Genomic DNA, 16233 nt, shown 5'->3' with positions numbered 1-16233 from the left:
AATAGGTTTTCTTTCATGCACAATAAACAGTTTTATTCTTTTATTTGTTTCATTCATTTGAGTGCAGCCATGCTGGAGCACCACCTTGAAGGATTTTAGTCAAACAAATCAACCCCAGGACTTTTTTTTTTAAAGCCTAGTACTTATCCTATTAGTCTCTTTGGCCAAACTGCTAAGTTATGGGGACATAAATACACCAACAGTGGTTGTCAAGCAGTGATGGTGGGACAAATACAGACACAGATACACACACACATATATGTATGTATGTACATATGTACAATAGGCTTCTTTCAGTTTCTGTCTACCAAATTCACTCACAAAGCTTTGGTTGGCCTAAGGTTATAGTAGAAGACACTTGCCCAAGGTGTCATGCAGTGGGACTGAACTGTGACCATGCTGGGGCACTGAATTGAAGGGATTTTAGTTGAACAAATCAACCCTGCTGCTTTTTTTTTTTTTGAAGTCTGGTCCTTCTTTATATCAGTTCCTTTTGCTGAACTACCAAGTTATGGGGGATGTAAACAAACCAACAAGTGGCATCAAGTGGTGGTGGTGGCAGTGGTGATGGAAGTGGGACAAACATGAACATACACACACATGTGTGTCTTTGTGTATGTGTTATGTCCCTGTAACTTAGCAGATTAGCAAAAGAAACCAATAGCAGAAGTATGAAGCTTAACAAAAAATCAGTACTGGTGTCAGTTAGTTCAACTAAATATTCTCCAAGTCCCCAGCATGGCTGCAGTCTAATGACTGGAACAAGTATAGGAAACAAAAAATTTATTCCAAAGTTATAAGGCTTCACAATTTGTTGGGTAAAAAAGTGGATGTGTGTGTGCATATATGTATGCATGTGTGTGAGTATATATTATGTGTGTGTTATATGTTCCATAGTTTCATGACCTAATTTCCACAATATCTCAGATAGATAAGTACATGTGTGTGGTTTGAGAGGTGGTGGAGTGTCATTCCAAAGTTGCATGACCTAATCGTCACAATATCGTAGTGCAGATAGATGGCAATGTGTTTCTGTGCAAGTGTGTGTATATGTGTGTGTGTGTATGTATGTATGTATACATGTATATGCTTGTTTGAATATGTGTGTATATAAGCATATATATTTGTGTGTTAAGCATATAAATGTGTGTGTAAGCATATATATATATATATATATGTGTGTATGTGTGTCTGTCTGTAAGCATGTGTGTGTTTGTCTGTAACCATGTGTGTGTGAGCATATATATGTGTAAGCAAACGTGTGAGCATATGTATATATGTAAGCAAACATGTATGTGTGTGTAGGTCTATGTATGCATATATGTATAAGTGTGTGTATACTTGCATTTATATGCATGTATGTGTATCTTAGTATATGAACACCTGTGTATGTGTGCAATACTGTATTTTTTCTTAAAGATGGTGAGCTTGCAGAACTGTTAGAGCACTGAAAAATATGGCCTTTCTTCCAGCTCCTTATGTTCTGTGTTCAAATCCTGCTGAGGTCAACTTTGCATTTCATCCTTTCAAGGTTAATAAAATAAAATACTAGCTGAGTACTGAGATAAATTTAATCGATTTGGCCCCCTCCCCTCAAAATTACTAGCCTTGTGTTAAAATTTGAAACCATTATATCATCATGTTCTTAAGCCTTTCTTTTTCATTTCTGCTTAGCCATTATAAAGGGTGTGACCATTGACAAGAAGTGTTTGTAGGAAGGTTTTAATCCTTTAGCATCTAAACCGACCATATCCAACTCAAGTATTTTACTTGATTTATGTCAAACTGGCCAGATTTGGCATCTCACACCTACCCAACAATACCATTCTAAAAACATTCAATCACATCACAAAACCTTGAAGCTATGAGATGGTGCTTAATTGATTCAACCCAATGTGAATGAAAATGTTTTGTGGAAGGGGTAGACCCAGGAAGATGTGGGACAAAGTGGGGAGAAAAGATCTTCAGACACTGGGCCTCACTGAGATGACAAGGGACCAAGACTTCCGGTGATTTGCTGTACTTGGGAAGATACATCAAGAGAAGTAAAATTGTGGCCATCCATACATACTGGCATGTCCTTTATGACCATGCCCTCACTTCCTCTCCCAGCTGAAAGTTCTTTGTCTAGCAGGTGCTGGTGCCATATAAAATGTACTCATGCCAGTGCCACATTATATGCACTTGTGCCAGTGTCAATCACATAAAAATGCACATATGCCAGTGCCACATGAAATGTACTCATGCTGGTGCCATGTAAAATGTACTTATACCAGTGCCACATAAAATATTCTTGTGTCAGTCTCACATAAATGCACTTGTGCCAGTGCCACGTGTTTTGCAATCATGCTGGTGCTATGTAAAAAGCACCTAGCACACTCTGTAAAGAGGTTGGCATTAGGAAGGGTATCCAGCTGTAGAAATCATGCCAAAAACAGACAATTGGAGCCTGGACAGCTCTCCAGCTGGCCACCTCCTGTCAAACTGTCCAACCCATGCCAGCATGAAAAACAGACATTAAACAATGATGATAATGATGATGAAGAGGAGGATGATGATGATACATCAGGCAGGGTAATTTGAACGCTAAAGGGTTAAATACAATCAACATGTATCTGTGTGTGCGTTATTAACAGCACACTTTTCCTATAGAACAGCTATGTACCAACATCAGGTCATCACACATCATAATAGCAGACAAAACACAACACATCCGTTAACAAACATTAGTCATGCTCGGTTATTCTCACAAAACCTTGATGACTGGCCATGGAGTCAATCCTAAGTACAATTTTCGCAGATTGTGCACCAGAATCACTGGAGCATGACTGTTTGTCTGTACATGTGGTCTGTGACTATATGGGGGGGGGGGGGGTGTATGACAGGATATTAACCTCATCTGTGAGTTATACCAAGGGTGGATGTTTGCATATATGAGTATGTTCAAACAGTTATGAACTTCATTCGGAAAGATGAATGGTTCCAAAGCTGGTGAAATGTTTGTGCATGTCTGTCTTTACGCGTGCGCACACACACACACACACACACACACACACACACACACACACACACACACACATATGTGCCACTTGCATACACATATGCATGCATGCACATACATACAGAAATGCACTGCTCACAAATAAACAGTACCAATTAAAAACATGTACATACATACATATGCATAGTCACATGGTCACACAGTACCAAGCAACTGCACATATGTACATGTACAAGTGCACTTTAATAACAACTGCATACACACACAAAAATACAGTAACAAGCAACCACACACACACAGTAAGAACAACAGCTCACATAACATGATTTCTCAATATCAACAGCTCTTTCTAAGTCTGTCTCTATCTATTTATAATTATTTATCTATACCTCTATCAACCTGCCTGGCTATCTCTATCTATCTATCTATCTATCTATCTATCTATCTCTTTATGTATCCCTCTCTATCCATCTATCTCTCTTGTGAGTGGATTTGGTTGACAGAGCTGTTGTGTATACACACACACATATCTGTGTGTATGTTTGTGTTTGTCCCCTGTCACCACTTGACAACCAATATTAGTGTTTATGCCCCTGTAACTTAGCAGTTTGACAAAAGAGACTACACCAGAATAAGTACCAGGCTTAAGCAAAATAAGTACTGGAGTCAGTTTATTTAAGTAAAAACATCCTTCAACGTAGTGCCCCAGCATGGCCACAGTCTAATGACTGAAAGAAGTAAAAGATAAAAGATATATATATATATATATATATATCAACTTTAAATAGAGCTCAAAATTGATCCGTTGAAAATACTTTATTACAATAACAATAATAATAACAAATAAATAGACCTATGTACATTTCGATAGAACATCCAGAATGATTAATACATATCATAAAATATTACAAAATATAGGATACTCCATCTCCTCAGGGTCCCATTATTATTGCTAGCATCACCATCATTATTATTAGCAATACACATCCCAAAAAAAACGAAACCATTCAAATCTAATTTTCAAAGTTGACCCATGAAAATATACAAAACAGGATGAAAAAGTAATATATATATATGTCTGTATGTATGTATATATATATGAATATGTATGCATGTGTATGTATATAAATATATATATATGTCTATGTATGTATATATATATAAATATGTATGCATGTGTACGTATATAAATATATATATATGTCTGTATCTATGTGTATATATGAATATGTACGCATGTGTGACTGAACACTATTCAATTTTTTTTCTCCGTGTTTTTCTCCTTGTCTCCGTATTCTTTCTGTTGAAGAGCGTAGCTCGAAACATCAAAGACTTTCCGCATTCCCGAGCGTCATACTAATACATCCTTTTGTTATTTACACCACTTGTCCTCATCTGTTGTTGCTTTTTCGTATATTCTCCCATATATATATATATATATATATATATATATATATATATATATACACACATCTAATATAGGATAAAATTTTCAAAACATTTTATCAGTAGCCAACATATTTAAAAAATACCTTTTAAGTTGAAAATTATAATCAACTTATAAATAAGGACAAAAGAAAAAAATTCCTATGCCAAATATGCCAAGAAATAGACTCTAAATCGTCAATAGTGATGAACTATATGTTGTTATTGACAGTTTAATGTTTGTTTCTCGGCATATTTGGCATAGGAATTTCTTTTTTTTTTCCCTTATTTATAAGTTGTATATATATATATATATATACACATATATATATATATATATATATATAGTCAGACAAGCACTCACACACATAATACACAAATGAAGACTGAAACACACGACCATATACACACACACACACACACAAGGACACATATGGAGATGCACATACATAGTCACACAAACCCATACACATAGACACACTCAAATATGTACACACAAGGAGACAGGTATACACACAAATATACACATACATACAAACACACAAACACCCATGCTAGCATGGAAAGCGGACGTTAAACGATGATGATGATGATGATGCACACAAATGTACACATATGCACACAAACAAACAAACAAAAAGAACGCAGCTCTGATAACGTACAGAATCAATGACTATTGAAAAGGTTGCAAGATGTAACGAAAATTTTAATAAAATTAAGTAAATGAGTGGAAATTGAACCGGTGAGTGTGTTAGGCACTAAAAGAGAATGACTCTCCCCAGACACAATAACATATATTTATAATCTCAATATAAATCAGATGTTCTATATGTAGAAGATTGTTAATAATAATAATGATAATTCTTTCTACTGGAAGCACAACGCCTCAAATTTGGGGGAAGGGATTAAGTCGATTACATCAACCCCAGTGCATAACTGGTACTTATTTAATCAATCCCTAGAAGGATGAAAGGCAAAGTCAATATTGGCGAAATCTGAACTCAGAACGTAGTGATAGACAAAATACCACTAAGAATTTCACCTGGTGTCCGAACAATTCTGCCAGCTCACCACCGGCAATGACTGTACTGCCCACTCCCTCATTCACTCTGTCAGAATATCATTCTTCTGGAATCTATTTCCTGCTCTGACACTGGTGCATGTAACTCTGGCTGTTATGCTTTTTCTTATTTGTATTGTATTGTTGTTCTTATTATTTATTATTACTAAGGCAGTGAGCTGGCAGAATCATTAGTACACAGGGCAAAATGCTTCACAGCATTTCATCTGACTTTATACGTTCTGAGTTCAAATCCTGCCAAGGTCAACTTTGCATTTTCATCCTTTCGGGGTAGATAAAACAAATACCAGTGGATGTAATCGACTTAACCCCTCCCCTCAAAATTGCTGGCCTTGGTGCCAAAATTTGAAACCATTATCTATTATTACTAAGACAGCAAGCTGGCAGAACAGTTAGCATGCTGGGCGAAATGCTTAGCGGTATTTCGTCTACCACTACGTTTTGAGTTCAAATCCCACCGAGGCCAACTTTGCCTTTCATCCTTTCCGGGTCGATAAATTAAGTACCAGTTGAGTACTGGGGGTCAATGTGACCGACTTACTCCCTCCACCAAAATTTCAGGTCTTGTGCCTGATGATGATGACTTATTTTTGATTATTATTGTTTTTACTCTTACAGGCCTGGATTCCAACATTACACAGTACAGCTGTTACCTTCATCTAGCGTTGTGAATTGAGGTGTACAATATAGGAGAATTACATGCAACAATTAAAAATCAAAGGTAATTAACATTAAGATTTAATTTGTATTGAGTCAAGGAAGGGTGTAAATTGGGGATGTTGTTATTTTTGTCTTTTTTATTTCTTGTTTGCTTTTTAAAATATTCCAATTGTATCCTCTTTTGTTCCTTCTAATACTGTACCAGCTACTATACCTCTGAACTAGCAACCTCTTTAACAACAGGTTCATTTTCCCCCTCTTTCTCTCCTAACCCCTTTTCATGATTTATATAGTTGTATTTGGTATATTTAATTTATGTATTTTGTTTGCAAGATTTTTTATGTAAATTTGTGTTGAAATAAATCTTGTGTCTTGGGACAGTCATTGCACTTTATTGTTAGTTAATTGGTTAAATATCTAACCAACTAACTAATCATTCGTTTGTTTAATATGTTGGTTAAACAATCAACCGGTTGTTTGTTTGTCAAGGTCAAGTCTTGAAGAGTCAGACCTTGAAAAGAGTGTCATTGATGAGGTCACAAATAGCAACGAAAGGACTTTGACAAACAAACAACTGATTTTTACCCAAATGACTAACAATAAAGAAGTGAGATCAAACCAGTGTGTATGTTTATTATTATTAACATAATGACCCTCCCAAGGCACAACAATATTTGATATATGTTTCAGTTAGTGTGTAAATGCCATGATGTATTTAAGTTGTAGACCCAGCAGTGTAAGTCTACTGAATAACTTTATGAGCCAATGATTGTACCATCATTGTTTTCCCAAGCTGTTAGAATCATGTTCTTCATTATGGTATCATGTAATTTAAAGGAGATTTGATAAAAGTGGCAGCCAGATTTTCCTTAAATTGCACCCAAAAATCCTGGAGAACAGATTCTATACTGTGGTCTTAGAAAATGCTATCCCTCAAAAATTTTTTTTTTAAAGTTGGAACGATCATGGTTGGGCTGTCTTTCATTATACGTCTACTCAGCTAGTGCTGACTTAGAACTAAACAACATCACAGTAGATATGTATGTATATATGTGTGTGTGTTATATTATTATTATCATCATAGTTATCCTATGCACAAAGGAGTCCTGCATGTATACCCATACCTAGAAACATCCTGCATGCAACAGCATAGGAGTGTTATGTGGTTTTTTCCCCAAAATACACCAAACAAATATATACATAAAAACACACACACACATGCAAAAGCTCGGAAGAGCAGTACATGCCATGTTCTGTCCTTGGATTAGGATTTCATCAACTGTAGACCCTCCCTTTCTTTTATTGTCAACAAACATATTGTTTATAAACCCACTGTTATTATTAGGTACTTAGGTAAGGTGGTAAGTTAACAGAATTGTTAGCACACTAGGCAAAACACCTAGTGACATTTCATCCATCTTCACGTTCTGAGTTCAAATTCTGCCAAGGTCAACTGTGCCTTTCATCCCTTTGGGATCAATAAAACAAGTACCAGTAGAACACTGGGGGGGGGGGGGGGGTCAATGTAATTGACTAATTCCATCCTTCCCTCCAAGATTGCTGGCCTTGTGCCAAAATTTGAAATCGTTATTTGCCACTTAAGTAAAGAGAATGGACCAGTTTGCATATGTGATCCTTTCTTGGCAGCTAGCTCATTGATGAAATTCCTATGGAAGGATTAAAACCTAATGTGTCCTGCTATTCTCTGCTTTTAATTCCATAAAAATATTGTATACATAGTTGTGGTGTTTCCAATCATCGATAAATTCCTTGTTGTGTATAAAATATTTGATATATTTTGTAGAGTGACTGTATATAGGCTGCAAGGACAATATAGTATAAAGCTCAAGAGAAATGACTCAGGGATATCATCTGCTTTGAAAATAAACTGTGAAGTAAGCACAAACAAACTTGATGGAGCAAGCACAATAGCTCATAAATCTGTAAGGCTATACTCATACTGATGAGATGTGAACTAAAATAAGCGGTATATATTTGATTGACCTTAGTATTAATATCTGGAATTTGGAAACATTAGATACCACATTCAATATTATAGAGTATCTAGCCCTACTCCCTACCATCTGTGCTATGCAATTTGATAAAATTAACATAAATAAATAAGCAGAGAAAAAAAATCTGAAAGAAAAAAAGAATAACTGAAATAAGATTTGTGAAACCCAACTGATTGAAAGTAAGTTTATCTGCAAGTTTGAGTGGAGGGTAACTGGCAGTTTTGATAGATTTAATTTGTGATTTGCATTTATTTAACAACCGACCTTTTGAAGTATATCTGTAAACATGTGTGGATAGTTTCTTCTTACCAATTGTTTGGGAATGTTAACTGTCATGTTGCAGATTTGGAACCTGAAATTGGAGGACACCAATTTTGCAGAATGTTTTATCGACTGATTTATTGTTAATTCTTTTCAGTTGTATCTTAGCTCCACAAATATTTACATTCTTATCTAATATACTTTGTAAACTAACTGTTTTTAGTACATATGATTCTTCACTGGACGGATAATGTCAGTGTGCATATATAACATAGTGTAAGAGATTTGAGAGAAAAATTGGGTATATGTAGCATCAGATGTAGTGTGCAAGAGAGAAGACTGCACTGGTATGGCCATGTAATGCATATGAATAAAGACAGTTGCACCAAGAGGTGCTGGTCTCTAATTGTTGAGGGAACATGTGGAAGACATGAGACAAAGTAGTGAGAAAGGATCTACAAATGTTGGGACTCACTGAGGAGATGACAGGGGACCAAGACTTCTGGCGGTTTGCTGTGCTTGAAAAGGCACATCAAGCTAAGTAAAAGTGTGGTTGCCCTTGCATACAGGCTTGTCCCTTGCAACCCTCTCCAGCTGAGCATGTGGACCTGTAAAGTGCTGGTCCCACACAGAAAAGAATAAAGTGGTTGGCATTAGGAAGGGCATCCAGCCATAGAAGACCATGCCAAAACAGACATGGAGCCTGAACAGCCCTTCAGCTAGTCCAACTCATGCCAGCATGGGAAACAGATGTTAAATTATGATGTGCACTCAAGACATAAGGCATATGCACACACACAACATAAGGCATATGTGTACACATACACACACACACACACACACACATATGCACAGACTACATGAGGTACATGCATACAAGTGTGTGTGTGTGTGTGTGTGTGTGTGTGTGTGTGTATATATACACATATCTATGTATGTATCTCTTTGTTATTTCTTATCTTTTCAAACATAATTCAAGAGAAGTAGAACTGGTATTTAACTTAGAGATGATATTTGTTTTCACTTCAGCAAAATATTTTTAAAAAATGAATAACCTTTAGCTACAGCCAAGAAATCAAGTGCACAATGCAACAAACAGGTTAAGCATAAAAAAACTATTTGTTTTAAAACATGGGATGCTTATTCTAATTAATTTCCAGAAGCAACTTTTATCTCTATCGTCGCTTTGTTTCTGAGAAAGAGAATAAACAGGAAAAAAAAATTTTTTTCATGTTGTTGTTTCATGGAAGAGCAATTTAGTAATACTGAAAGTTGTTAAATTAACTAAAGAATTTAATCTATTTTGCGAGGCATCAAAATTTCCATTACACAACCGCAACGCGGTCACTGACATAGATTTATAATGGAAATGTGCCAGTGATTCATTTACAGTTGCGTGACAAAAATTTTGACATCTCATGAAATAAATATAATTTTAAGTGGATTTAACAGCTTTGCATAGTGTCATTAAATAACTTTTCAGCAATTTCATTACTTCAATTTCAACATGAATCAAGTCATTCACAAGACAGATACATCTCCAGAGAATGTTATTAATTCTTTGGCATTTTGAACGTCCATATCCAGCCAAAATATTCTACCTGTTTTGTGTTCAAACTGGCCAAATCTGGCTTCTCACATCTATCCTACAATGTCATTCTAAAAATATACAATCACATCATTGAAATATCAAAGTTATGAGATAATGTATGATTAATTCAAAATAATGTGAATAAAAAAGCATTACATTTGACAAAGTAGTCTGAATGCTCAAGGGTTAAATTACCCATATCCCCCCCCCCAATATTCTACCTGTTTTATGTTCAAATTGGTTGGATTTGGCCTCTCACACCTACCCTACAATGTTATTTTTAAAGTATGCAGTCATCAAAATCTCAAAGGTATGAGATAATGCATGATTACTACAAAACAATGTGAATAAATAAACATTACGTAGGGCAAGTGTTTTCTACTTTAGCCTCAGAATGACCAATGCCTTGTGAGTGAATTAGGTAGGTAGAAACTGTGTGGAAGCCTGTGATATATGTATAAGTCTGTGCTTGTGTTTGTGCCTCTCTTACCATCACCTCTTGACAACTGCTGTTGTTTGTTTACATTCTGATAACTAAGCAATTCATTAAAAGAGGCAGATAGAATAAGAACTAGACTTTAAAATAAGTACTAGGGTTTATTTATTCAAGTGAACCCCTCAAGATGGTGCCCTAACATAGCTGTAGTCCAATAACTAAAACAAAGTGAAACATAGAATGAAATATTTATACATATGGCTTTTATTTGTGTATTTCTCTATCTTTGAATTCACCCCATCTTTAAGAAGGCCAATTCCTAAGTAACAAATCTTTATCATAGAAAATTAACATTCTGTGCTGGTATGGTTGTGCGGTAAGCAGTTTGCTTCTCAACCGCTTGGTTTTGAGTTCAGTCCCACTGCATGGCAACTTGGACAAGTATCTTCTACTGTAGCCCCAGGCTGACCAAAGCCTTGTGACTGGATTTGGTAGATGGAAACTGAAAGAAGCGTATCATTTATATATCTATGTGTAGGTGTTTTTGTGCTTGTCCTTCCCACCACTGCCACCTGTTGACAATCAGTGTTGGCTTGTTTACATCCATGTAACTTAGAGATCCAGCCATGCCTGTGCCTATGTGTATTTCTCTATCTTTAAATTCATCTTTAAGAAAGCCAGTTCCTCTGTAACAAATCTTTATTAACCCTGGAGGCAAAGTGGTTGAGTTCCTTTTGAGCATTGGGCCTCATGGAGACAAAGTGGTCAAATTCTTTTCGAGTGTTGGGCCTCATGGGGGCAATGACCAAGTCCTTTGGCATTATGTTGTGCTTGAGAAAGACCCATCAAGCCAAGCAAAATCGCAATCATGGCAGATACCGGTGTCACACAGCTGGAACCCATGCCGGTGACACATAAAAGCACCCAGTATACTCTCGGAGTGGTTGGCATTAGGAAGGGCATCCAGCCATAGAAAATCATGCCAAATCAGACTGGAGCCTGGCACAGCCTTCCAGTGTGCCAGCCCAGTCAAACTGTCCAACCCATGCCAGTATGGACAACAAAAGTTAAATGATGATGATGATTGTTTTGAATTAATCCTGCATTATCTTATGGCTTAGAGATTTTGATGATGCGATTGTTTATTTTTAGAATGACATTGTAGGGTAGGTGTGAGTTGTTGGATCTGGCCAGTTTGAACATGAAAGAATCAGAATATTTTGGCTGGATATGGCTGTTTGAAATGCTAAAGGGTTAAAGAAAGTTAGCATTGCAGCAACTGTTTAGCAATAACAATATGGTAGTCTAACGTATATTGTTATAGTAATAACAATATATACGTTAGACTGAATTTGAAGAATTAAGTGTTAAATGGGTTGTTTTTCTTCTGAGTCTGAAAGTTTCAACTTACCATGACTATTGCTTAAGTATTTAGTATAGAGTGTATGCATGTTGGTCTGTTTCTATGTATTTGTGTGTTTAGATAAATAGATAAAATTTCTCCTTTGAAGTATGACATAGAGCCAGCCACATCCAAATACTGACTAATTATGTGAAACTCTATCTCTTCTGTGCGCGCATGTTGACACTCTTGCTCTGCGTCTGATATGGGCAGTTTTTGTGTATGTGTATATTTATGGCCACATGTATATGTATGTTTGCAGCTGTGTGTGTGGAACACTTTGTTATTGCTGACCTTTTTTTTTTTTTTTGTTTCTATGGTGCAAAAGACCTAAGAAATTCATGCGAGGAAAATTTCACCAACTCTCCACCCCCACTCTGTCACTTTCTCTCTTTTATTTCTCTGTCTGTCTGTCTCTTTTCCTTTCTTTCTGTCTTTCTCTCTCTGTCTTTCTCTTTCTCTCCTCCTCTCTCTCATACATTGCCTGAATATAAACATGCTACCTTGTTTTGTTATATAAGGAAATGTGTGTGTCTGCATGCATGCATATAACATGAGACTCTTCAGGCTTATATTTCGCTTGGGTAAGAGGATGCAATACCTGTAGCCTATTCACATACCTTTAGATCAGAGATGGGCATAGTGTTCAGCTTTCTATTTTTTATTGCATACATTTGAAGGCGTCATCAAGAAGAAGAGACACTGCCAATGTTCTTGGCAGGTCCTCCAGTGCTGGAGTCAATAATAATATTCAGCTTGATTTGTTGCAGCAGGTCAGCTTTTGGAAGAGGGGCTGTTTTAGATGAGATTGTAAACTTTGGGGCATCAAACATACGGCTCACAGGTTGCATCTGGCTCACAATAATATTTACTGTGCACCCTAGCTGAATTTTATAAAAGAAAAACAAAAAAATCTTTATATTTTTTTTACCACCAGTTCTATGTGAAAAACACCCATGCTGGTGCCAAGTGAAAATCTGGCACTTTGGTCACTTATGATGAGGGTTCCAGTTGATTTGATTAATGGAACAGCCTGCTCATGAAATTAATGTGCATGTGGCTGAGCACTCCACAGACATGCATACCACTGATGTAGTTCACAGGATGTGACAAGGCTGGCCCTTGGAATTACAGGTGCTACTCATTTTTGCAAGCTGAGTGGAGTGGAGCAATGTGAAATAAAGTGTCTTGCTGAAGGACACAATGCATTGCCTGGAATTGAACTTATGACCTTACTATCATGAGCTGAATACCCCAACCACTAAGCCACTCACCTTTACTGGTGCCAAGTAAAAAGCACCCATTACTCTGAAAAGTGGTTGGCATTAGGAAGGGCATCCAGCTGTAGAAATCATGCCAAAGCAGATGATTAGAGCTTGATGCAGCCGTCTGCCTTGCTAGCTCCTGTCAAACCATCCAAACAATGCCAGCATGGAAAATAGAATTAAATAATGATGATGAAAATTATCAGTTGTATACTGACCTCTTTATTCATTTACTTTGGCCAATATTATAAAAAGGGTTTTTAGGAATAATTGTACTTACCTGGCCTTTGAGATCTAGTTTATGTTTGAATCCAGTTTCCAAAGCCAAAAATACTGATTGTGTTACATGACAGGGAAGTGTTTAGAAAGGAAGTTTACAAGGGATGGTATAATTTCATGGGTGAGAGGAAGGATTTATAGTATATGGGTACAAGGATGCAAGGGTACTGTGTTTGAAAGGTAGGGTACAGGAGCTGACTGAGAATGGCTGGAAGAGGCTTGTATATGGAATATGTTTACTCAGCATCAATGTACAGACAGCAAGTTAAGAGATACAGAGAATGTTGTTACTAGAATAAGAAGAGATAAATGAAGAAGAAACAACACAATAATGAACTTTTTTGTGTGAGAGAGAGAGAGAGAGAGAGAGAGAGGTAAATTGGTAGAGAGAAAGAGACCATTCTTGTATGTAGACTGTGTTTAATTGTAGGTGTATTATCACAGTAGGGAGTGTCTTTCTTGTCTCTCTTGCATATGGTGTATCTGACCCTTGCAAAGGGTTAGCTAAGATATTCAAGGATAAAGTGTCTCTGAAGAGGAAACCCAACCCCTGTGATGCAGTTTTGGGAATGTGTAGAATGTGAGGCCATAGTCTGAAGCTATCAAATGTTGTTAGGCCTGTAAGTTAATGAGAGGATGTATCATTTTTACTCATTCATAAATGCTAGGAGTGGATGCAGCGTAGTAAATTTGTGGTTGGTTAGTCACAGATCTGCTGTAATTGAGAAAATTTGAGCAAGGACTAATTGTGACTGTCCGCCCATCATTTTGTATATCTGGGAATACATTATCAAATAGGCTGTTCCTAGTTCAAGACAGAAAGGTTGTGATTTGTGGAACTCAGCTGCCATAACTAGTAGGCTGAGCTATATCTAGTAAAGTAAGTTGATTACATTGATCCCCAGCATTCAGCTGGTACTTATTTTATCAAATCCAAAGGGATAAAAGGATAAGTCAACCTTGACAGAATTAGACCGAGAATATGAAGATGGATGAGATGCCACTAAGCATTTTGCCTGACATGCTAACAATCGCCAGATTACTGCCTTAATAATAATAATAATAATAATAATAATAATAATAATCCTTTCTACTAAAGGCACAAGGCCTGAAATTTTGGGGGAGAGAGCTAGTCAATTACATCAACCCGGTACTCATCTAGTACTTATTTCATCAACCCCCAAACTGATGAAAGGCAAAAATCGATCTCGGTAGAATTTGAACTCAGAACATAAAGATGGACAAAATGCTTAGCAGCATTTTCTCCAGGACACTGATTCTGCCAGCTTGCCACCTTAATAATAATAATAATAACCCTTTCTACTATAGGCACAAGGCCTGAAATTTGGTGGGAGAGATAAGTTGATTACATTGACACCAGTGCATAACTGGTACTAATTTATTCGACCCTGAAAGGATGGCAAGCAAAGTCAACCTCGGCGGAATTTGAACTCGGAACGTAGCGATGGGCAAAATACCACTAAGCTTTTTGCCCAGCATACTAATCATTCAGCCAACTCGCCACCTTCTTAATAATAATAATAATAATAATAATAATAATAATAATAATTGTTATTATTATTAAGACTGGAATATCCTGCATGCCTTTCTTGACAAAAATGATGTTATCAAGTTTCGCTTTTTTATAACCAGCAACAAGGAAAAAGAAAGAAAATGAAAATAGAAATACCGAAATTCAGAATTTGAACTGCAATATCCTGCATCTAGAAAAAGAACACAGGATATTCCAGTTCAAGTTCTGTGTTTCTTTATTTCTGTGTATTGTTCATTTTGTTTCTTTTCCCTTGTTACAAATAATAATAATTATGATAAATAAATAATTAAATGCACCCTTTTAAAGCCTAGCCAGGCTCATGGGCCCGGTTTCCCGGTTTCAATGGCGTATGTGTTCCCCAGCTGGACGGGACGCCAGTCCATCACAGAGTTACTCATTTTTACCAGCTGAATGGACTGGATCAACGTGAAATGAAGTCTTTTGCTCAAGAACACAACGCGTAGCCCGGTCCGGTCCAGGAATCGAAACTACAATCTTACGATCATGATGCTGACACCCTAACCACTAAGCTACGTGCCTCCAAATAATTGATATTGCTTTCAAATTTTGGCACAAGGCCAGCAATTTTGGAAGAGAGAGTGATTCAATTACCTCGACCTCCATGTTTGACTGGTACTTATTTTATCGACCCTGAATGGATGAAAAGCAAGGCCAACCCTGGCAGCATTCACACTTAGAACATAAAATCGAAAGAAATGCTGCTAAGCATTATTCCCAGTGTGCTAACAATTCTACCAGTTCACCACCTTGATTTCAAACTTTGGCATAAGGTCTGAAATTTCAGGGGAGGGATTAAGTCAATTACATCAATCCCAGTATTCAACTGGTACTTCTTTTAGAAACCCCAAAAGATGAAAGATAAATTCGGCCTCGGTGGAATTTGAACTTAAAACATAATAATAATAATAATGTTGATTTCAAGTTTTGGCACAAGGCCAGCAATTGTGGGGGAGGGCGTAAGTCGATTACATCAACCCCAGGATTCAGTTGGTACTTAGGATAAAAGGCAAAGTTGACCTCAGTGACATGTGAATGAAATGCCGCTAAGCATTTTGTCTGGTGCGGTAATGATTCTGCCAGCTCATCACCTTTGTAATAATAATAATAATAATAATAATAATAATAATAATCCTTTCTAGTAAAGGCACAAGGCCTGAAATTTGTGGGGAGGGGACTAGTCAATTACATCGACCCCAGTGTTTCGCTGGTACTTAATTTATCAACTCAGGGCATAATTTTGC

The 16233-nt window shown here is 36.8% G+C and overlaps 1 protein-coding gene across 2 annotated transcripts in view; it reads left to right on the top strand.

Moving 5' to 3' along the window:
* LOC106871669 (uncharacterized) overlaps positions 1–16233 on the top strand; it is a 218510-nt gene that overhangs the window by 96003 nt on the left and 106274 nt on the right. For both annotated transcript variants that reach the window (XM_089342265.1, XM_089342264.1), the window contains exon 2: positions 6126–6228. The gene's annotated coding sequence lies outside the window, so the exon portion shown is untranslated. The remainder of the gene's footprint in view (positions 1–6125; positions 6229–16233) is intronic.

Source organism: Octopus bimaculoides, chromosome 25, assembly GCF_046866305.1.
Source record: "Octopus bimaculoides isolate indiv1 chromosome 25, ASM4686630v1, whole genome shotgun sequence".
In the NCBI taxonomy this organism is placed as follows: Eukaryota; Metazoa; Mollusca; class Cephalopoda; order Octopoda; family Octopodidae; genus Octopus; species Octopus bimaculoides.
Note: the sequence above shows the minus strand (reverse complement) of the source record. Positions and strands in the feature narration are given on the sequence as shown.